Source organism: Bos taurus, chromosome 7 (assembly GCF_002263795.3).
Source record: "Bos taurus isolate L1 Dominette 01449 registration number 42190680 breed Hereford chromosome 7, ARS-UCD2.0, whole genome shotgun sequence".
Lineage (NCBI taxonomy): Eukaryota > Metazoa > Chordata > Mammalia > Artiodactyla > Bovidae > Bos > Bos taurus.
In genome coordinates this window covers 104,865,463-104,890,234 of record NC_037334.1, presented here as the reverse complement: position 1 = coordinate 104,890,234, position 24,772 = coordinate 104,865,463, and positions in this window count along the sequence as shown.

Sequence of the window (24,772 nt, the reverse complement as noted above, 5' to 3'; positions counted from 1 at the left end):
TTGGTTAGAGCAAAAGTTCAGTAGTCATTATCTTAGCAAAACCTTGGAAAATGGAGTAAAATCATTAGCGTCATTAAGGTGTGTTAGATGCCACGCATGAGCTCAACTTTTTTACTCAAGGCATCTTTATACAGAACTGATAACAGCCCTCTGTTACAACCTGATGTGTTTGCCTAAGCATTCTTTTTTTTTTAACCAAAATCAATAGTATATTCAGTGGTAACATATTATTGAATTCAATACATTTTTTTCTTCCATGCAACTGATGCCAACAAAGTAAAACAGGCTACTTGCTAATCTTTTAAAATTGAATATTTAGTCTAAAATTGAAATTCAGGTAAGTAGGAGTCTAGTTTTTTCCTTACAAATAATTAAAGCTGTATCTCCTGATATTTACATTCTGTAGGTAAACTGCTTTTCCTATCTCTTCCTTTTTTCTCCCTCTCTCCTTTCTTTTCCTCCTTCCTCCCTTTTCCTGTTTCTTCCACCCTTATTCATTTTCTGCCTTCCTTCATTTCTTCCATGTTTAATTTTTACATTTAAATAATAGTCTCAGATTTAATTAGATTATGGAAAATTACAATCAAATATGTCAGGCATTTCTCAATAAGTGCAAAAACAAGTACACTGAAGAAAGAACAGAAAGAACACCTCAAGTGAGAGGCGGGCCAAGCCAAGAGAAGCACTGGAACCAGAATGATGAGTTACAGAATTTTTCAAGACAGGGTTTTTACTTATTCATCGAGGCAGGCATGGACGGACAGTTTCGACTAAGTTTCATGTTACATAACCACAGGCTGTATTGTGCATGTCTTTCCCATAATTCACTCTGTTAAAATTATATATATATGTGTGCATAGAATATTTAGGAACCCTTAAAACCTCCTAGCTGCCTAAAATCACTTGAGGACACAGCTGTGCAGCAGGGATGCGTGTGCCAGTGTTGGAGAAGCCCCTGTGGTTAGTTTCTATCCACTACGTGCCTAGGTTGCATGCATCATTGGAAAAATCTCTATGGTTCTTTTGCAGCATATCTGTGAGCTCTCCTGGGCTGTCTTAGGGCCTGTCTGGGGTGGGGTTTAGAGATTATCTAGGCCACCCATCATTGCTCATGCCTAACTTTCTACCTAATGGGTCCCAGTATTTTTCTGGAGGTAACTGTCATCTTGCTCAATGACATAAGAGCCCACCATAACAGCTTCATGTATGCATGCTTAGTTGCTCAGTCCTTTTCCAGTCTTGGTGACTCCATGGGCTCTAGGCCACCAGGGTCCTTTGTCCATGAGATTTCCCAGGCAAGAATGCTGGAGTGGGTTGCCATTTCCTCCTCCAGGGGATCTTCCCAACCGAGGGGTCAAGCCTGTATCGCCTGTGTCTCCTGCACTGCAGGTGGATTCTTTTCCTGCTGAGCCATTGGGGATTCCCATGTAGCTTCACAGCTCTCAGCAACTTTTCTATCGACATTCCTGTCTTTAAACTTGTAGGTTGGCTTCCCATTCTTCAGCTCTTTAAAGATTTTTCAAACCTCCCATTCCTGGTCCTTCAGCTTGGATGCAGTGTACCTCTCTGCTCAGGTTTTTAACTCTGTCAGACCTTCATCTGCTTTCAGCAGGTTAGTCCATTAAAAATCCCCACCCCGACCTCTCACCAGGCATCTCTCTCTCTCTGCTAGCCCCATATGGTATTTCCCGTACTCTGGCTCCTGCTTCTTAGTGCCAACCTTTGTAACACCAGTGATGAAAGCATGTGCCTCTTCTAGGCTCTGTGCCCATCCAGTGAGTCTGCTGTTTTTAATTCAATATTTTAAGTTCCTCATTGTATTGTTTTTTACTTCTTTCTAAATTCTCCTTCTTCTTTGTTTACGAAATGGTTGAGGAATTTGTTTCTCAAGTTTCCAAATCTTACTACCTGGACTCCTAATCTCGAAAACTATGATACAACTTTTCAACTCTAATATGGTATAAGGTGTATCTCTCAGAAAAAAAAAAAGAAAAAGAGGAAATTCAGAGGATCTGGAAAATGGAGGGCTTGACTTTTCTTTCTTTTCTTTGCAATTATGATCTCCTTCAGGGGTGTTTAGATTCCATAGGCTGCAGACGGGTTCTGGAGCAACAGAGTCAGATGGGGGTCTTTCCTATGCAACTGGTTGGTTCTGACTTATGGGTAAGTCATCTGTCCACGGGATGAGAGTGCATTCCAGGAGAGGCTACTGTGACTCTCCACTTAGCAACTGGGAAACGTATGAGATATTTAGGTAGTCCGGTGTCATGGTGAAACTGTTGAGTTTTGTATATAACAAATAACTAAATTTTGGGGACACTGGTAAAGGGAAAATGTTGTGGAATTTGAGTGAGAAAAAACACAGTTTAGGTGGAAGTTGTGTTCCTAGCAACAAGGCATAAATTGATTGGGTTAATTCATTCATTCATTTTACTGAATTTTAGTTTCCTTGTCTTCAAAAAAAAAACAAAAAGAAAAAGAATTATGACACTGAAAGGAGAGTGAGGATATTAGAAGAGGTAAATAACACCAAGCACCTGAAACGTAGCATTCTATACATGTGAGCTCCCTTCTCTCCAGTCCTCTTTCTGCCTTATTAAACTCCTTTAATATATGTGTGCAGTATGTAGCTTTCATGAAGAAAGCATTTACTTACTTAGTGAAAGAAAAATTTATTGAGTATTTAAATGGTCTCTGGTGAGGTTTATGTGGAAAAGCTGAAAGCCAGACCTCTTTGTGCATGTGTGTGTGTGTGTGTGTGTGTGTAAACAAATCCTAATGCATTGTGAGGAAGGGCATTATGAATGCTTCTGGAGGAAAGCAAACGGATGGCTCACAAGCCTGGGATGGAAGCAAGCACCTTCAGGCGCTCCCAACAGCAGAGCCCTGTATCACGATCTGTAGTGGCAACTTGGACAGAGGCAGAACTTTAAGGGAAGCTTTTGTGTGGCACGCGTAGGGAGCTTTGCTACAACTGTTGCCCACACCCAGGATACCTTCCCTCGTATTAGAAAAGGCGTCTTTTCCTTTAGGATGTAGTCAAGTACAAGGGCTTCTGTCCTGGTGAGTGGAGACCTCCGCTCCTCCAGAGCCCAAGCCTCCCACCAATGTAGAGCTACATGGGAGGATTTCTTCAAAACTCCCAGGCCCTCATCTTTCAGGAAATGATTATTGCCACTTCCTGAGGTCACAGAGACTTCAGTAATGACCATGGGAGTCTGACTATTATGCATTTGAGACTTGCAGCTCTTTTCTGATTTTTGACGATCACAAAGCTACCACCTCTGCCCCAGATCCTTGAACAACTTCCCCAATATTTTAAACCAAGTGTTGTCAACATGGTGGATTGATTGGCTGGGGTTCAGATTTAATTTTGTTTAAAGTAAATACTGTATTGCAAAATTTCTTGCATGTCTGAGTTTCTAGGATTTGCTTTATAAGGCTGGTAGATGAGTCTAAACTTTTTTGATAATTAAATTGCATCTTGTTTGTATTTTGGAAAGAGTTTAGGAAGTATGAATGAAATATATATTATTTTTGAAGTAATAACAGGTAGCATCGTATATATTATTCAATTGTGAACTTCAAGGATTGGAGTTCTGAAACACAGGGAGTCTTATCCAGGAACCACTGCACAATTCAAAACTTTTAGGAAAGACATTATAAAATTATTTATATGCAAATAAAGATGCTTTTGCCCTAGTGCCATTAGAGAAAATATATATTAAATAATTATTTTCATATTGTTGGACTGATGAGCTTGTAATCATAAAAGAGAAAGCCGTTTCATGAAGAAGGACCTACTATATAGAAACTAATTTATAATATTAATATATAGAGTTCATAATATTAAAAATAATTTTGGTCATTTCCCACTGTTTTGAAATTTTTTACTTTTTTTTCTGTATTATGTTGAATGAAAAATTAAACGAAAAAAGCAAAAGAAAATAGTTGTATATATACAGCAACATTGTCACTGAGCTAAGCAAGACAAAATGAACTCCACTCTGTTTATGTTATTATTGAAACTACAGCAAACCAAATATTTCACAGGGATGTTTTTCTCTTAGCTCATTTACACAGGCATATTAAGCCTAATTAGTATTTTTTAGTCATAAGTTATTCTTAATAACCTGAGGACTATTGCATTAGTGTTACAATTTATGGATTTATAAGAAAAGCAAGTTAGAGAAGGGACAATCCCCTAATTTGCATGTGCTAATTAGAAATATATTAATTCTAATTTTTAAATCAGTAATGTAATATTTTGGTAAATTAGGACAAGATAGTAATTCTAATTAGTTATACCAAATTGTTACTAAATGAAACAGATTTAATAGTCCCTTTGAACCTGTTAAGAAAATTTGGTTGTAATAAATATCTCTGTGTATTGTTTTGACCTCTGCTTCAGCTACACAATCCCAATTTGTTTTAAATGTTTTCCCAGGTACAGGGCTCTATGATTAATATCTCTTGCTGTGTTATCTCTGCTGCTAATGAAAAACATTGGGTGTTCTTCCACTTCGCAGAATGCAAACGCAGATGAAAAAATTTTACAGGTGAACTCCTTATGAACACTTCTAATTGCTTAGGAACAGTGTTTGAAAATCTCAAGTAATTTGCCATTATTATAATGAATAGCATAAACTGTAATTTTTCATAGTAATTAACTTGTGTCAGCACCATTATTTTTCATTAATTATAAATGAGAAAGAATGAAAGAACACCCACAGGAACAGATGTGCGAAATTGTATCTTAGGTTCTGTTTTAGATTCTGTTTGGTTTTGCTACTCAGTATACTGTTTTGAGTATACTATCAAGCTTGGAGAAAATTTAGATGGTAATGCCTCTTTGGAGCAGAAAGGGACAAAGGATTTTTAATTAGGCTGTTGCCTGTGAAGTTCAATGTTTTAATAACAAAAATTTGTTACTGACGTGCCAGATTAAACTACAGTGGAAAAATAACATCTTACATTTGGTAAATGCATCTAATTTGAGAAACTGTATTTTGATCATTTTTTTTCCTTATGTTAGAAAAATAAAAAGTCACTATATAGTTTTGCCAGATTTTAAGCCTATAGAGTGCTAATTGAATTCATCCTTCCTTTTTAAGAAGAAGGGAAGGAAGGAGAAAGAGAAGTTAAACCTTATAGTTATATTTGGGTGGTCGGATGTCTTTGTTTTATAATTTTATGCAGCAGCTTTCACGCTGTTTCCAGAGGACAGAATACAGGAGTGTCTTGGGTATTTTTGTTTTGTATCAGTTTCTCTTAATCTTTTATAAAATAATTAACGGTGTTGCCCTTCTTGATTTCTGTACCTTAGTCTTGTTATAGGCATGAAAGCCTTAAAAATCATTGTACTATAAATTTGCCATGGCTTTGTTTATTAAAATATAACCTGAATAGCAGAAATCTAGAGATATCATGCTTACTTTGGCTTTTTACAACTTCTGGTCAGTACTGTCCTCTGAATCAGTCTTACTGCATGTTGTCAAAAATGACTGAGCTGCAAATTATATACAATGTGAGTTCCTCTGGAAAAACAAATGTTAGATGAAAAGAAGAATACATGGCCAAATACATTTAGGATAAGTTGAAAAGATTAAACAAGATTTTTTTTTAACCTAACAGATTTTCAGGGCTTATAAATTGGTGATATTCACTGTGACTCTCCAGAAGGAAAGACAAACAGTCATAGATCATTCATTGATTTTCACACATTTTTTGATCCTGTAATCACAGTTTCCATAATTTGTGTATCTCAGAGTATATATTAGAAATACGTACTTATGACTTTCTCTAGAGGAAGTCGTGCTAAAGAAGAAGGATTTTTTTCTATTATGCTGTCAAGGGCTGTTTATCCCAATGGTATCAAGTATAATCAGTGCAGAAGCTTGAATATGGGAAAATTTGCTCTTTATTTTATCATACTTCTCAGCTTTAATCCACTTATGTATCCTCAGCTTACTGAATCCGTCTAGACGGATCCTATGTTTTAGATATCCTTTTACTCACTAAAATCAATTAAAATGTTTCTCTCTGTTATCATGATTTTGAACAGAACTTTAATAGAGGAACTTCAAATAGGGTAGTAAAAGTGAGTTTTTTTCAATTTTTAATGCTGAATCAAAATTTACCAACCCAGATGAAATAAATATTTATTTTTAGTCTTATACCAACACTTGCTTACATTTAGGATTATGATAATAATTAAATGAGATGACAACACGTGATATATGAAGGAGTTTAGCAAAGTTCCTATGTTTTAGTGGTTATTTATCAAACCTTATTCTATTTCACCCCACTCTTCTTTGTATTCTGAGGAGTATTCTGTATGCTCCTTCATTAACTTAAACTTACAAAAATCAGTTAAAGATATACAACAAGGTAAAATATTTCCCTTCATGGTTTAAATTATGGGACTTTAATACTTCAGTATCCTACATTTCAAATGTCTCAGTCAAAACATCTTTAATGTGAAAAAATGGATATCTGTACCCACAGAGATATGTGGGTACTTGCTACAGGTGTAAACACTTTCTGAACTCTCTTCAGTAATTCTAAAATTATGAAAAAAATGGATTCCTAAAATCCCACATTAATTATATTTTCTTCAAAATTTCAGGTAAACATGAAAAAAAAAAAATCTGAACAATGTTTATACTATAATTCCGGTAATAGCTTCCTTGGAATGCTATAACAAAATCCCACAAATTTGGTGAATTAAAGAACATAGGTTTGTTGGCTCACTGTTTTGAAGGTCATTCAGTCAGTTAGTCAGTACAGTCACTCAGTCATGTCTGACTCTTTGTGACCCCATGAACCTCAGCAGGCCAGGCCTCCCTGTCCATCACCAGCTCCGAGAGTTTACTTAAACTCATGTCCATTGAGTCGGTGTGGCCATCCAACCATGTCATCCTCTGTTGTCCCCTTCTCCTCCTGCCTTCAATCACTCCCAGCATCAGGGTCTTTTCAAATGAGTCAGCTCTGCACATCAGGTGGCCAAAGTATTGGAGTTTCAGCTTCAGCATCAGTCTCTCCACGGAATCTTCAGGACAGATTTCATTTAGGATGGACTGGTTGGATCGCCTTGCAGTCCAAGGGTCTCCCAAAAGTCTTTTCCAACACGAAAGTTCAAAAGCATCAATTCTTCGGTGCTCAGCTTTCTTTATAGTCCAACTTTCACATCCATACACGGACTATTGGAGAAACCAGTCTTGACTAGATGGTCCTTTGTTGGCAAAGTAATGTCTCTGCTTTTTAATATGCTGTCTAGGTTGGTCATGAGTCCTCTTCCAAGGAGTAAACGTCTTTTAATTTCATGGCTGCAATCACCATCTGCAGTGATTTTGGAGCCCCCCAAAGTAAAATCTGTCACTGGTTCCACTGTTTCCCCATTTATTTGCCGTGAAGTGATGGGACCAGATGCCATAATCTTCATTTTCTGAATGTTGAGCTTTAAGCCAACGGATTCACTCTCCTCTTTCATTTTAATCGAGGCTCTTTAGTTCTTCACTTTCTGCCATAAGGATGGTGTCATCTGCATATCCAAGGTTATTGATATTTCTCCCGGCAATCTTGATTCCAGCTTGTGCTTCATCCAGCCTAGCGTTTCTCATGATGCACTCTGCATATAAGTTAAATAAGCAGAGTGACAATATACAGCCTTGACATTCTCCTTTTCCTATTTGGAACCAGTCTGTTTTTCCATGTCAGGTTCGAAATGTTGCTTCCTGACCTGCATACAGTTTTCTCAAGATGAAGGTCAGGTGTTCTGGTATTCTGATGTCTTTCAGAATTTCCCACAGTTTATTGTGATCCACACAGTCAATGGCTTTGGCATAGTAAATAAAGCAGAAATAGATGTTTTTCTTGAACTCTCTTGCTTTTTCCATGATCTGGCGGATGTTGGCAATTTGATTTCTGGTTCCTCTGCCTTTTCTAAAACCAGCTTGAACATCTGGAAGTTCACGGTTCTTGCATTGCTGAAGCCTGGCTTGGAGAATTTTGAGCATTACTAGAGTGTGAGATGAGTGCAATTGTGTGGTAGTTTGAGCATTCTTTGGCATTGCCTTTCTTTGGGATTGGAATGAAAACTGACCTTTTCCAGTCCTGTGACCACTGCTGAGTTTTCAAAATGTGCTGGCATATTGACTGCAGAACTTTTTTTTTAACTTTTATTTTATTTTTAATATAAATTTATTTTAATTGGAGGCTAATTACTTTACAATATTGTATTGGTTTTGCCATACATCACAGCATTATCTTTTAAGATTTGAAATAGGTCAACTGGAATTCCATCATTTCCACCAGCTTTTTTCCTAGTGATGCTTACTAAGGCCCACTTGACTAGGTGAGTGATCACACCATCATGGTTATCTTGGTCGGAAGATCTCTTTTGTATAGTTTTTCTTCCTATTCTTGCCATTTCTTCTTAATCTCTTCTGCTTCTGTTTGGTCCATACCATTTCTGTCCTTTACTGAGCCCATCTTTGCATGAAACGTTCCCTTGGTATCTCTAATTTTCTTGAAGAGATCTCTAATCTTTCCCATTCTATTATTTTCCTCTATTTCTTTGCACTGATCACTGAGAAAGGCTTTCTTATCTCTCCTTGCTATTCTCTGGAACTCTGCATTCAAATGGGTGTATCTTTCCCTTTCTCCTTTGCTTTTGGCTTCTCTTCTTTTCACAGCTATTTGTTAGGCCTCCTCAGACAGCTGTTTTGCTTTTTTTGCATTCCTTTTCCTTGGGGATGGTCAGGAATCAGAAATTAGGGTGTCTAGGGCAGCCCCTTCTCTGGTGACAAAAGGGCACTTTCCGTTCTTTGGCTTTTCAGGCTTCTGGTGGTGCCAGACACCCTTGGCCCGTGGCTGAAGCTCTCCTATATGCCTCCATGGGCACACTGCCTCTTCCTCCCTTGTGTAATCTCTTTCTGTCCCAATCCTCCTTCTGTCTCTTCCTCCCTTGTGTAATCTCTTTCTGTCCCAATCCTCCTTCTGTCTCTTCCTCCCTTGTGTAATCTCTTTCTGTCCCAATCCTCCTTCTGCCTCTTCCTCCCTTGTGTAATCTCTTTCTGTCCCAATCCTCCTTCTGCCTCTTCCTCCCTTGTGTAATCTCTTTCTGTCCCAATCCTCCTTCTGTCTCTGCCTCCCTTGTGTAATCTCTTTCTGTCCCAATCCTCCTTCTGCCGCTTCCTCCCTTGTGTAATCTCTTTCTGTCCCAATCCTCCTTCTGCCTCTTCCTCCCTTGTGTAATCTCTTTCTGTCCCAATCCTCCTTCTGCCTCTTCCTCCCTTGTGTAATCTCTTTCTGTCCCAATCCGCCTTCTGCCTCTTCCTCCCTTGTGTAATCTCTTTCTGTCCCAATCCGCCTTCTGCCTCTTCCTCCCTTGTGTAATCTCTTTCTGTCCCAATCCGCCTTCTGCCTCTTCCTCCCTTGTGTAATCTCTTTCTGTCCCAATCCTCCTTCTGTCTCTTCCTCCCTTGTGTAATCTCATTCTGTCCCAATCCTCCTCCTGCCTCTTCCTCCCTTGTGTAATCTCTTTCTGTCCCAATCCGCCTTCTGCCTCTTCCTCCCTTGTGTAATCTCTTTCTGTCCCAATCCTCCTCCTGCCTCTTCCTCCCTTGTGTAATCTCTTTCTGTCCCAATCCCCTCCCCCTTGTAATCTCTTCTGTCCCATCCTCCTCCTCCTTCCCCTTGTGTAATCTCTTTCTGTCCCAATCCTCCTCCTGCCTCTTCCTCCCTTGTGTAATCTCTTTCTGTCCCAATCCTCCTCCTGCCTCTTCCTCCCTTGTGTAATCTCTTTCTGTCCCAATCCTCCTCCTGCCTCTTCCTCCCTTGTGTAATCTCTTTCTGTCCCAATCCTCCTCCTGCCTCTTCCTCCCTTGTGTAATCTCTTTCTGTCCCAATCCTCCTCCTGCCTCTTCCTCCCTTGTGTAATCTCTTTCTGTCCCAATCCTCCTCCTGCCTCTTCCTCCCTTGTGTAATCTCTTTCTGTCCCAATCCTCCTCCTGCCTCTTCCTCCCTTGTGTAATCTCTTTCTGTCCCAATCCTCCTCCTGCCTCTTCCTCCCTTGTGTAATCTCTTTCTGTCCCAATCCTCCTCCTGCCTCTTCCTCCCTTGTGTAATCTCTTTCTGTCCCAATCCTCCTCCTGCCTCTTCCTCCCTTGTGTAATCTCTTTCTGTCCCAATCCTCCTCCTGCCTCTTCCTCCCTTGTGTAATCTCTTTCTGTCCCAATCCTCCTCCTGCCTCTTCCTCCCTTGTGTAATCTCTTTCTGTCCCAATCCTCCTCCTGCCTCTTCCTCCTTGTGTAATCTTCTTTCTGTCCCCATCCTCCTTCTGCCTCTTCCTCCCTTGTGTAATCTCTTTCTGTCCCAACCTCCTTCTGCCTCTTCCTCCCTTGTGGTAATCTCTTTCTGTCCCAATCCTGCCTTCTTCTTTAATCTCTTCTGTCCCAATCCTCCTTCTGCCTCTTCCTCCCTTGTGTAATCTCTTTTGTCCCAATCCTCCTTCTGCCTCTTCCTCCCTTGTGTAATCTCTTTCCTGTCCCAATCCTCCTTCTGCCTCTTCCTCCCTTGTGTAATCTCTTTCTGTCCCAATCCTCCTTCTGCCTCTTCCTCCCTTGTGTAATCTCTTTCTGTCCAATCCTCCTTCTGCCTCTTCCTCCCTTGTGTAATCTCTTTCTGTCCCAATCCTCCTTCTGCCTCTTCCTCCCTTGTGTAATCTCTTTCTGTCCCAATCCTCCTTCTGCCTCTTCCTCCCTTGTGTAATCTCTTTCTGTCCCAATCCTCCTTCTGCCTCTTCCTCCCTTGTGTAATCTCTTTCTGTCCCAATCCTCCTTCTGCCTCTTCCTCCCTTGTGTAATCTCTTTCTGTCCCAATCCTCCTTCTGCCTCTTCCTCCCTTGTGTAATCTCTTTCTGTCCCAATCCTCCTTCTGCCTCTTCCTCCCTTGTGTAATCTCTTTCTGTCCCAATCCTCCTTCTGCCTCTTCCTCCCTTGTGTAATCTCTTTCTGTCCCAATCCTCCTTCTGCCTCTTCCTCCCTTGTGTAATCTCTTTCTGTCCCAATCCTCCTTCTGCCTCTTCCTCCCTTGTGTAATCTCTTTCTGTCCCAATCCTCCTTCTGCCTCTTCCTCCCTTGTGTAATCTCTTTCTGTCCCAATCCTCCTTCTGTCTCTTCCTCCCTTGTGTAATCTCTTTCTGTCCCAATCCTCCTTCTGTCTTTCTGCAGTAAGGACACTTATCATTGGATTTAGGGTTCCCCTGCATAATCCAAAATTAGCACATTTCAGAATCCTCAGATAAACCACATCTGTAAAAGATTTTTTTTTTTTCTTAAATACTAAGACATTCATAGGTTCCCAGGATTTGCCCTGGATAGCTTTAGGCTCATGAGAGGCATTTGCTGACCTACCACAACTTAATGGGCCCTCAGCTACTGCAACCTACCTTGGATATAAGGATTACTTGTTATCTTGACATAGTTTTTAAGTAGGATGTGATGGGATGACTAACATGGATGCGAAGTAAGAGGAACAGGAATCTTTACTCAAGATTTGATTCCACGAGGATAAATCTTTATCATGTCTCTAACATACCCAAAATGGATGGGCAGAGGAAACACAGCTCTCCTCCAATCATGCTTACCATGATATACATAGGAGATTTACAACCATTTAAGAGATTTATGCCTATTGTGTTTAAGAAATTTCTACCCGTGTTGAGAATTGCTTAAGGTCAATGTCACTGTACCACAAGTAACAAGCCACCACCTAGAGATGTTATTTGTACTGCCTCCTTTGAAACACCTTAATTTCTACAAAATGACATTCACACCAAATTTGTTATAAGCTTATGACAGAAAAGTATGAGGGTTTGATTGTGATATTTCTGTAAATATATCAATCTCTCTTATTCAACATGCTGATTCAGTTCAGTTCAATTCAGTTCAGTTGCTCAGTCATGTCTGACTCTTTGTGACCCCATGAATCACAGCATGCCAGGCCTCCTTGTCCATCACCAACTCCTGGAGTTCACTCAGACCCATGTCCATTGAGTCGGTGATGCCATCCAACCATCTCATCCTCTGTCATCTCCTTCTCCTCCTGCCCCCAATCCCTCCCAGCATCAGGGTCTTTTCCAATGAGTCAGCTCTTCACATCAGGTGGCCAAAGTATTGGAGTTTCATCTTCAGCCTCAGTCCTTCCAGTGAACACCCAGGACTGATCTCCTTTAGGATGGACTGGTTGGATCTCCTTGTAGTCCAAGGGACTCTCAAGAGTCTTCTCCAACACCACAGTTCAAAAGCATCAATAAGTGATAAATATCTGCAGGCTACTTTTTCAATAAACAAACAGTAAAAATGTATCTTTCTTCTGACAAAGAATAATAATAGGATGTTAGAAGCATATATACATTGATATATAGATATAGTTTTATTTAGCTATGGTTTCTATAGCCCCATTTTTTGGTAAAATATAATTAAATATTCATCTTAGGTTAGTTAAGAAAAGACTTGTATAAATGTTGGTTTACAATCAGTGACATTCCCTCTACCTGGAATGTTTTTTCCCTAAATACTTGCAAAGTTTGATCTCTCAAATTCTTCCAGACTCTGCTCAGATGACACATCCTCAGTCATCCCCTATTTAACACTGCAATTTTTCCATCACTGGTACATGTTTTCCCCATTTATTATATTAATTTCTCCCCATATCATTTACTACTTTCCAATGCAGTACAATATATAACTTATCGTCCATATCTCTGCACTGAAAAATTTCTCTTTTTGGAGACAAGGCCTTTATTGTTTCTCGTCAAGTTCTCTGATATATGTAAGCACCTAGAACACACTTAGCACTTAGTAGGATCTCAATAAACATACGCTGAATAAATTTACCAAAAATATCTTATTGAGTCCCTTGATGTTGTGGTTCTTGATACTATTGGTCACACCTTGGCCTTCAACCTCACATTATATTTCAGTTTCCCCTGGAATGTAGAAATGTTCAATTTGAAATTTTCATGATACGTTTTCTATGCTGCTTCTAGCTTAAGTGACATAAATAAATAAATACTTATTAAATATTAAAATAAATACTTAAATAAAATGACATTCAACTGAAAATCTTGTACCTTGAGACATGTTTTAAGTTAGCTTGTGCATAAACATGATCGATATTATTTTGAAACACATTTCAAGATCATACCAACGATGATAAAATGCAACTGAGCTTTAACCAATATAGTATTGTAAAGTAATTAACCTCCAATTAAAATAAATAAATTTATATTAAAAAATGCAACTGAACTGTCAAAGCACAAACTTAGTCTAAACATCTTTATTTTGTGGAAAATAATATTATAACTTCTGTAGGTTCTCGGGTATATGAATTAGCTCAGAACTGACATGCAGTAATCTGTCACTACTTGGGGTATTCATAGTCCTTAGTCTCTGGTTGTTTAGGTAAATGGTTATATGGATTCATAACTTGATGGAATGAAGGTAAAGTCTTGCAGCAGGTACCTGCTTGTAATATTTTTAATAAGTTCCTTCCTTAAAACAAGAAAACCATTTATGTACTCTGTGACTCTGAATTAACACACATCTAAAGAATAGGGCAGACTGCCTCTGGCTTAGTACTGTCATTTAGACATCTGGTTATTCATATTTGAGCATTGTACATTTTTATTATCCTTTCTGTCATTTTTTTGCATGCAAATAATTTAAGATGTCAGTGAAATTTCTAGAGATTTAAGTACTACAAATCCCATTATTAATTATTATGAACTTCATTAATTAATATGATTATTTCCAAAGATCCTTGCTCACCCCAACTCCTGTTATGCATTTGTCTTGTAATTAACCACTACCTCAGGGGCTTCCCTCCGGGTAAAGCAACTACGTGTGATGCAGGAGACCCGGGTTTAATCCCTGGGTTGGGAAGATCCCCTGGAGAAGGGAATGACTACCCATTCCAGTATTCCTGCCTGAAGAATTCCATGAACAGATAAGCATGGTGGGCCATAGTTGATGGGGTTGCAACTATTTGGACCCAACAGAACAACTGAGACTCACTTTTCTTGTTAGGCACAGTAGACTTCTCCTTGGAATGCCATTCAATTGTTGCCTTCTCCCCAGCTTTCCAGGCCTAAAGAAAATTGCAAATTTGGTTTGATCTGTTTATTTGAATTTTGCTACCTTCCTCACCATAGTATTTCACAAGGGAAGAAAGAGAGGAAAGTGTTGTGGGGGTACCTCATGCTGTACCTTACCTGCTCAGTCGGGTCTGATTCTCTGTGACCATGTGGGCTATAACTCACCAGGCTCCTCTGTCCATGGGATTCTCTAGGCAAGAATAATGGAGTGGGTTGCCATTTCCTCCTCCAGGGGAACCCAGGGATCAAACCTGCATCTCTTATGTCTGTTGCAATGGGAGGCAGATTCTTTACCACTAGCACCACCTTGGAAGCCCCTCTTTTATATTATTCAAACTCAAAATCTATTAGAACTTAGGCCAGTTGCCAGAATCTCTGCAGAGTGCTTCAGTGTCAATATATCACTTGGGTTTAAACTTTTGGTTCATTTTACGTTTTTCGACACTTTTAAAAGTATTTCTACAAATATTCTTCCGATTTTTAAGATGCTTTTTAGCCAACTTGAACAGCTTTTTCTGGTTATACCTTTTCTGTCCTTCAATTTTTCTGTATTTTCCTCCATCTCTTCATGATCAATCATGGTTGAATTTAAATTCTGGCTCCAGGCTAAGAAAAAAAAGTAGAAGATTCAGGGACATTGAACTTGGTTTTATGAAAAAGGAAGGGGCTCTGCAAAAAGAACTATGCAGTGTGCTATTTCAAGGAGTTTAGTTATTCTTGTTACCCAAGTCTACCAAAGCTTATAATGTTAGTATTACAATGACAATGTGTATGTGTATAGTTGCTCAGTCATGTCCCACTCTGCAACCCCATGGAATGTAGCCCACCAGGCTCCCCTGTCCATGGGATTTCCCAGACAAGAATACTGGAGTGGGTTGCCATTTCCTTCTCCAGGGGATTTTCCTGACCCGGGAATTGAACCAGATATTTAGATTTCCCTAATTTTCTCCTTAAGTCAGGATGAAATTGTAAATTAAATAGGTAGGCTTATTGGCAAGAAGCCCGCCAGAATCCTCCATGGAATTTTCCAAGCAAGAGCAGTGGAGTGGATCGGCATTTCCCACTCCAGGGGATCTTCCCTATCCAGAGATCTAACCCATGTCTCTTGCATCTCCTGTGTTGGTAGGCAGATTCTTGACCACTCTGCCACCTGGGGATTTGAATTTATCACATTAAGTTATCCAGTGTTCTGGTGTAGCCAAATCATCCAGCCTAATGGATGATATCAGTGTCAGCTTAACTGACAGCATTTGTATTAAACTGGTGGAGAAAAGTTTCCAATCCTTGCAAATTTCATTCTCAGTCTGCTTACATGATTTTACCATAGTATGTCAGTGGCTGAAGGCTTCTTATTCCATGTCTTTTATGATTTTTCAATAGTCAAAGTGGTGTATCAGCCTTGCCTGTATCTAGTCTGGTACCACCTTTGATCCAAAAGAGGATTCTTTGATTGCAATCAATAAAATGTGACTTGATTTATTCAAATAATTATAAAATTAAAAAAGAATCACACTTAGGGATGTATCCTGGGTAGCTCCCAGGATTTATGAAAAAGAAAAAAAAAAATTCTGATTCAGACATTAAACGAACCAGAGTACTTCTGGCTATCTTATCAATAGAGACTTATTGGCAATTCTTAATGTATCATCATCTGAGTAGCATAGTCTCAAAAATTATTGGGATACTCTATTTATAAACAAATATTCAATTTCCCAGATTGAGATCAAATGTATAATAATACTAGAAGGACTGTTAATTGACTTGACAGCAATTAACCAAATAAAATAATTATATGGGCAAAAAAACCCCAACATTCTAAGCAATTTACACATTTTACTTTGTATTTAAAATAACCTTAGAAGGCAAATATGACTAATGTCTTTGCATGAATGAAGAGGAAATTGGAGCTCAGAGAGGTAGGGTAAATGCCCCAGGTCGTAAGGCTTCATGCACAGATGCTGTCATTCAGCTCTGGTCTCACCAGTCTTCCATATTAGAAATCCATGAACTAGAACTATATTTAGGTTTTTATAACTTTTATTTCTCATTTTATTTTTCTCATTATGTTGGGTAGGATCTCTTACATAGTAACATACATCTTTTTGTATCCAGGAGGTAATCCAGATTCTGCAAACACAACACTTTGAAAATTATGATAACTTAAGTAACTGATCCAAATTATGGGGAATCATTCTAAGCAAATTTATATTAATAGAAGCAATTTATTTACTTATTAATTTCAAAGTTGGTGGTTTTATTGTGGAATCATCTTCATACTGAGGTCTGAGACTATTTCCTAAACATCTAATTTCATTTTTTATTAAGATTTTCTGTAACCTGAATTTTAATAAGAGTATAAATGCCACAAAGGTATTCAAATGAAAACAAAATTTCTCATACTGTAGGATGAGTCTTTGACGTGGGTTTATTGGAATAATTTATTTTAATCAGATGCTTTGGAATTATTTATTTATTCTCTGACAAGTGGTAGAAAAATTCTCCAGTCTTATGCAGTCAATTTCTTACACATTTTTTTATTTATATATTTTGACACTTTGTTTTTTACTGTACTTGTGATGTTTTTCAATGTGTCTTATGTTCTATTAAGATAACTGTCATTAATCACTCGTGAATACCTTTCCCAACAAAATCCTGCCTGTTTGTTCCCATTACTGCCAAATCTAGTTTCTTTATTTTTGAATTTTTTGGATATAACCTTTTTAAATTGGATTTTTATTTTATATCTGTATATATAGAATGTATATGACCAGTATTTTGGTCATCTGATGCATACATATGACTCATTGGAAAAGTCCCTGATGCTGGGAAAGATTGAGGGCAGAAGGAGAGGGAGGCATCACAGGGTGAGGTGGTTGGATGGCATCGCCAATGCAACAAACATGAACTTGGGCAAACTCCAGGAGATGGTGAGAGACAGAGAGGTCTGGTGTGCTGCCGTCCAAGGGTTTCAAAGAGTTGGCCACGGCTGGCTGCCTGAATAACAACATATATATATATATATATATATGCCTTTTTAATATTCAATTTGCAATCTTTGAACATATTATGAAATTTCAAGTCACTTGGGCCATGCTAGACAAGATGATATAGTTGCTCATACTTATTTGATTTTACGATTTCTGTTTCATTGCAATGGTTTTATTTTAATGCAGAATTCATTTGCTTTATTGATTTATTTTTGTAGTATTTGGGAAGTATTCATTTTTTAAAATTTTATTTGTTATTATTTTTTACTGTGTGTGTGTGTGTTTTTATGGGGAGGGAGGTGGGAGGGGGTTCAGGATGGGGAACACGGAAGTATTCATTTTAAATAGTCTTAGAATTCTATGAGAAGTTTTAATTTAATTATAAAGATTAATAGTGGAATGGCATTTTATCACATATTACCAATATGCATCAGATCTATAAAATGTAAAAACTGGTAATCTATACTCTCCCATATTCTTATACTACATTATGCTATACTATGTGATATGCATTTAAGATTCCTCCGGTTTTTTTCATGACTTGTTAGTGCCTTTCTTTTTGTATCTGAATGATATTCCATTTTCTGGATGTGGAATACTTTAGCCATTCACCTGCTGATGGACATCATGATTGCTTCCAAGTTTCGGCACTTGTGAAGAAGACTGCTGTGAACACCTGTGTACATATTTCTTTAAGGGCATAGATTTTTCACCATCTTAGTCTAAGTACATGGAGAGGGATGGCTGCGTCTTATACCAATAGCATGTTTAGTTTGTAAGAAACTACCAAAATGTCTCCCAAAGTGATTTACCATTTTGCATTCCCACCATCAATGATGAGAATTACTACTGCTGCACATTCTTGCCAGCATTTGATGTCCCCACTGTTTCATATTTTAATGAGTGTGTAGTGATCAGATCCGGAGAAGGCAATGGCACCCCACTCCAGTACTCTTGCCTGGAAAATCCCATGGACGGAGGAGCCTGGTGGGCTGCAGTCCATGGGGTCAGGAAGAGTCGGACACGACTGAGAGACTTCACTTTCAATTTTCACTTTCATGCATTGAAGAAGGAAATGGCAACCCACTCCAGTGTTCTTGCCTGGAGAATCCCAGGGACAGGGGAGCCTGGTGGGCTGCCGTCTATGGAGTCGCACAGAGTCGGACACGACTGAAGTGGCTTAGCAGCAGCAGCGGCAGCAGTGATTAGATCAGATCAGACAGTCGCTCAGTCGTGTCCAACTCTTTGCGACCCCATGAATCACAGCAGGCCAGGCCCCCCTCTCCATCACCAACTCCTGGAGTTCACTCAGACTCACGTCCATCGAGTCAGTGATGCCATCCAGCCATCTCATCCTCTGTCGTCCCCTTCTCCTCCTGCCCCCAATCCCTCCCAGCATCAGAGTCTTTTCCAATGAGTCAACTTTTCTCATGAGGTGGCCAAAGTACTGGAGTTTCAGCTTTAGCATCATTCCTTCCAAAGAAATCCCAGGGCTGATCTCCTTCAGAATGGACTGGTTGGATCTCCTTGCAGTCCAAGGAACTTTCAAGAGTCTTCTCCAACACCACAGTTCAAAAGCATCAATTCTTTGGCGCTCAGCCTTCTTCACAGTCCAGCTCTCACATCCATACATGACCACTGGAAAAACCATAGCCTTGACTAGATGGACCTTTGTTGGCAAAGTAATGTTTCTGCTTTTGAATATGCTATCTAGGTTGGTCATAACTTTCCTTCCAAGGAGTAAGCGTCTTTTAATTTCATGGCTGCAGTCACCATCCGCAGTGATTTTGGAGCCCAGAAAAATAAAGTCTGACACTGTTTCCACTGTTTCCCCATCTACTTCGCATGAAGTGATGGGACTGGATGCTGTGATCTTCGTTTTCTGAATGCTGAGCTTTAAGCCAACTTTTTCACTCTCCTCTTTCACTTTCATCAAGAGGCTTTTTAGTTCCTCTTCACTTTCTGCCATAAGGGTGGTGTCATCTGCATATCTGAGGTTATTGATATTTCTCCCAGCAATCTTGATTCCAGCTTGTGCTTCTTCCAGTCCAGCGTTTCTCATGATGTACTCTGCATATAAGTTAAACAAACAGGGTGACAATATACAGCCTTGACGTACTCCTTTTCCTATTTGGAGCCAGTATGTTGTTCCATGTCCAGTTCTAACTGTTGCTTCCTGACCTGCATACAGGTTTAACAAGAGGCAGGTTGGGTGGTCTGGTATTCCCATCTCTTTCAGAATTTTCCACAGTTTATTGTGATCCCCACAGTCAAAGGCTTTGGTATAGTCAATAAAGCACAAGTAGATGTTTTTCTGGAACTCTCTTGTTTTTTCCATGATCCAGGGGATGTTGGCAATTTGATCTCTGGTTCCTCTGCCTTTTCTAAAACCAGTTGAACATCAGGAAGTTCACGGTTCATGTATTGCTGAAGCCTGGCTTGGAGAATTTTGAGCATTACTTTACTAGGGTGTGAGATGAGTGCAATTGTGCAGTAGTTTGAGCATTCTTTAGCATTGCCTTTCTTTGGGATTGGAATGAAAACTGACTTTTTCCAGTCCTGTGGCCACTGCTGAGTTTTCCAAACTTGCTGGCATATTGAGTACAGCACTTTCACAGCATCATCTTTCAGGATTTGAAATAGCTCAACTGGAATTCCATCACTTCCACTAGCTTTGTTCGTAGTAATGCTTTCTAAGGCCCACTTGACTTCACATTCCAGGATGTCTGGCTCTAGGTCAGTGATCACACCATCGTGATTATCTGGGTCATGAAGATCTTTTTTGTACAGTTCTTCTGTGTATTCTTGCCACCTCTTCTTAATATCTTCTGCTTCTGTTAGGTCCATACCATTTCTGTCCTTTATTAAGCCCATCTTTGCATGAAATGTTCCTTTGGTATCTCTGATTTTCTTGAAGAGATCTCTAGTCTTTCCCATTCTGTTGTTTTCCTCTATTTCTTTGCATTGATCACTGAAGAAGGCTTTCTTATCTCTTTTTGCTATTCTTTGGAACTCTGCATTCAGATGCTTATATCTTTCCTTTTCTCCTTTGCTTTTTGCTTCTCTTCTTTTCACAGCTATTTATAAGGCCTCCCCAGACAACCATTTTGCTTTTTTTGCATTTCTTTTCCATGGGGATGGTCTTGATCCCTGTCTCCTGTACAATGTCACAAATCTCAGTCCACAGCTCATCAGGCACTCTATCTATCAGATCTAGGCCCTTAAATCTATTTCTCACTTCCACTGTATAATTATAAGGGATTTGATTTAGGTCATACCTGAATGGTCTATTGGTTTTCCCTACTTTCTTCAATTTCAGTCTGAATTTGGCAAAAAGGAGTTCATGGTCTGAGCCATAGTCAGCTCCTGGTCTTGTTTTTGCTGACTGTATAGAGCTTCTCCATCTTTTGCTGCAAAGAATATAATCAATCTGATTTCGGTGTTGACCATCTGGTGATGTCCATGTATAAAGTTTTCTCTTGTGTTGTTGGAAGAGGGTGATTTATTGATGACATGAGGTATGGAGCATCTTTTTCACAAGCTTACTTGACATCTATGTGTCTTCTTTGGTGAGTTATCTGTTAAGGTATTTGGCTTCTTTTTTAATTAGTCAAGTTTGACTTTTTCTTTGTACAGAGAAAATACAATTTATTTTGTCGATAATGAATAGTTAACAAGTACTTTACAAGGTGGTTAAATGGACTTTGACAGGAGTTGGCTGTAAGACTTAGTGTTTATTTTTTTTTTAATTTTTTAAAAAGCTAGTTTTATTTGACTTTAAGAAGAAAACAACTATAATTGGACTCATTTTTGTTTCCCATTTTTGGTGCCTTTATTATTATTATTTTTTTGAGTAAGATGTAAAAATGTGTCAAATGCAATTATATATTACAATACAGTAACCACCATAATGTCAGCTAACACTTCTATCAGAGCACATAATTATTATTTCTTTCTTATGGCAAGAACATGTAACATCTAGTCTCTTAACAACTCTGCATACAATAAAGTAGTGTTGACTATAATAACTATGCTGTGCATTATCTTGTAGGTGGAAGTTTGTGTTGCACCTAACAGCATCTCCTCTATTCCACCAACCCCAGGCCTTGATAACCACCCTTCTGCTCTAGGAGTTCATCATTTATAGATTTCACATACTAATGTTATCTTATAGTAATTGTCTTTCTTTCTTAATTAAGTCAGCATAACACCCTCAAAGTTCATCCATGCTTTTCAAATGGGAGGATTTCCTTCTTTTTCATATGTGTGCACATATATATATGTGAGTGTGAGAATATTAGTTGCTCAGTTGTGTCTCTTTGCGACCCCATAGAATGTAGCCCACCAGGCTCCTCTCTGCATGGAATTCTCCAGGCAAGAATACTGGAGTGGTTTGCCATGCACTTCTCCAGAGCATCTTCCCTACCCTGAGATCAAACTTACCTGTATTTCAGGCAGATTCTTTACAATCTGAGCCACACACACACATACATACAGGGGAGCATGAAAGTATCAATATCTTTTAAATATCCTGTTTTCATTTTCATTGCATATATAACCAGAATTGGGATTGCTGGGTCTTATGTCATTTCTATATGTAATTTTTTTGAGGAATTACCATACTGTTTACCATAGTGATTGAACCAATTTACATTTCCATCAACAGTGCTTAAGATTCTCTCATCTCTAGATCCTTCACAATGTTTGCTGTCTCTTGTCTTCTTAATTGTCGTTCTAACAGATATGGGTGATGACTCATTGTGATTTTTATTTGCATTTCATTGGTAGTGATGCTGAAAGTGTTAAGTGAGAGTGTTAGTTGCTCAGTCCTGTCCAACTCTTTGCATCCCCATGGACTTTAGCCTGCTAAGATATTCCATCCACGGGGTTTTCCAGTCAAGAGTACTGGAGTAGGTTGCCAAACCCTTCTCCAGGGGATCTTCCTGACCCAGGGATCAAACCTGGGTCTCCAGCATTGCAGGCAGATGCTTAACAGTCTGAGCCACCGGGGAAGCCCAATTAGTGACGATGAGCATCTTTTGTTCTTGTGGTGGATAAGTTATATGAGTCCCCCTTTGTATATTTTGGTATTAGCTCCATATTCAATATATGATTTATGGACATTATTTCCTATTTTTTAGCTTGCTTTTTCGTTTTGCTGATGGTTTCTTTTTCTGTACAGAAGTTTCTTTTCTTGTTGTTTGTTGGTTTTTAGTTTGATGTAGTCTTCTTTGTAGATTTTTGCTTTTGTTGTTTATGCTTTTGATATCTTATTAAAAAAAAAACTATATTGAACACTAATGTCAGGTATTGTCTTCTCTATGCTGTCTTCTAGAAGTTCTATGATATTAGGACTCACGTTTAAGTCTTTAATTTGCTTCAAGTTAATGTAGATCAGTGGTGTAAGAGAGACATTCAATTTCATTTCTCTTCATATGGTTATCTAATTTTCCTAACATCTTCTGATGAAAAGACTATTCTTTCCCCATTAGGTGTTCTTGACTTCCTTGTAAAATATTTGTTGACCATATAAGCAACAGTTTATGTCTAGGCTTTTGATTCTGCTCCATTGGTTTATGTGTCTAATTTTATGCTGGTGCCATACTTTTTTAAATACTAAAATTTTGTAATATAGTTTGGAATCAGGAAGTGTGGTGTTTTTAGCTTCTTTCTTCTTTAATTGGATTACTTTGGTTATTTGGGCTGTTTTGTAGTAACTTCAAACTTTACGGTTGCTTTTTTTATTTATGTAAAAAATCCCATTTGAATTTTATTAGGAATTGCACTGAATCTATAAATAGTTTTGGGTAACATGCACACTGTAAAAATATCAATTCTTCTGATAGTGAACATGGGATATCTTTCCATTTATTAGTGTTTCCTTCAATTTTATTTCATTAAAGTCTTATAAGTTTCAGTGTACAAGTCTTTCATTTACTTGGTTAATTTTTTTTCCTAAGTGTTTTATTGTTTTTGATACTATCGTGAGTGGCATTTTTAATTCTGTCTCAGACTTTTTGCTGTTAGTGTATAGAAATACAACTAACTTTTGTATTTTTATTTTATAGATTGCAGCTTTTCTAATTTCATTGATTATTTCCAACAATATTTCAGTTGGGTCTTTAGAATTTACTATGTATAAGATGATAGCATCTGTAGATAAAAACAATTTTACTTCATCTTTCCAATTTAGACATATTCTATTTATTTTTTTCTTGACTATTACTCTAGCTGGAGCTTTCAGTTCTACAGTGAAAAGGAGTAGTGTGAGGAAAGTACACTTGTCCTGATCCTGATTTTTAGAGGAAGAGCTTTTAACCTTTCACCACTGAGAATATTAACTGTGGGTTTGTCCGATATGGGCTTTCTTGTGTTGAGGTATGAATTTGAGCAAACTCAGGGAGACCGGGGCACACAGGGAAGTGTGATTTACCAATTGAACAACAACATGTTCCTTTTATGCCCAATTTGATGAGGATCATTATATGCAAGATATGTTTTGGCACATGCTTTCTATGAATTTACCAGGAAGATTACATGACTTTTATCTCTCATTGTCTAATGTGTTATATCACATATATTTATTTGTCTTATGTCGAAACAACTTTACATGCCAGGGATAAATCCTACTTACTCATTCTGTGTAAATCCTTTTAATGTGCCCCAGAATTCATTTTGCTAATATTTTGTTGACAATTTATGCATCTATTTTCATCAGGAATAGTGGACAACCATTTTCTTTTCCTGTATTCTTATCTGACATTGACATCAAGCTAATGCTGACTTCACAAAATCAATCTTGAAGTGTTCTCTTTTTCAATTTGTTGGAAGAATTTGAGAAGGATTGATGTTAAGTCTTCTTTACTAGTTGATACAATTCATCAAGAAAACAATCTTTTCAGAAGATTTTCTATGTGGGAAGTTTTTAATTACTGATTTAAATTACTGATTATCCTTATTTGATATTGAACTGTTCAGATTTTCTATTTATTCATGATTCAGTCCTGGTAGGATGTAAACTTCTAGGAATTTATTCGTGTCTTATGTGAGGCTGCTTAGTTGCTAGGTTTTGTCAGACTCTTTGTGACTCCATGCACTGTAGCCCTTCAGGCTCCTCTGTCGGTAGGATTACCCAGGCAAGACTACTGGAGAGGTTGCCATTTCCTCCTCCAGGGGATTTTCCCCACCCTGGGGAAAATGGGATTAAACTTGCATCCCATGTATTGGCAGGCAGACTCCCATCAACTGTGCCACCAGGGAAAATCTTTGTTTAAAAGAATAATAATTGGTTTAAGCATTTTTCCAAGCTTTTCATACTGAGGTTTTTGAGACTTAAAGAATCAATTAAAATTTTCTGAAAATGTATAGTTTTATTTCTTAATAATCTGCTCTCTCCCAGGAGTGCAAAATTTAAGATATTAGGTGTCTAACAACATATTTTCCACATAGGTTATAGTAGTCTACTGAGAGCACAGGTATTAAAGGGCACATTGGTCAAGCCAGTGAATTTAATTATCAGAGAAGGACCTACCTTATGTTGATGACTTCAGTTCAGTCAGTCACACAGTCCTTTCTGATTCTTTGTGGCCCCATGGACTGCAGCACGCCAGGCCTCCCTGCCCAT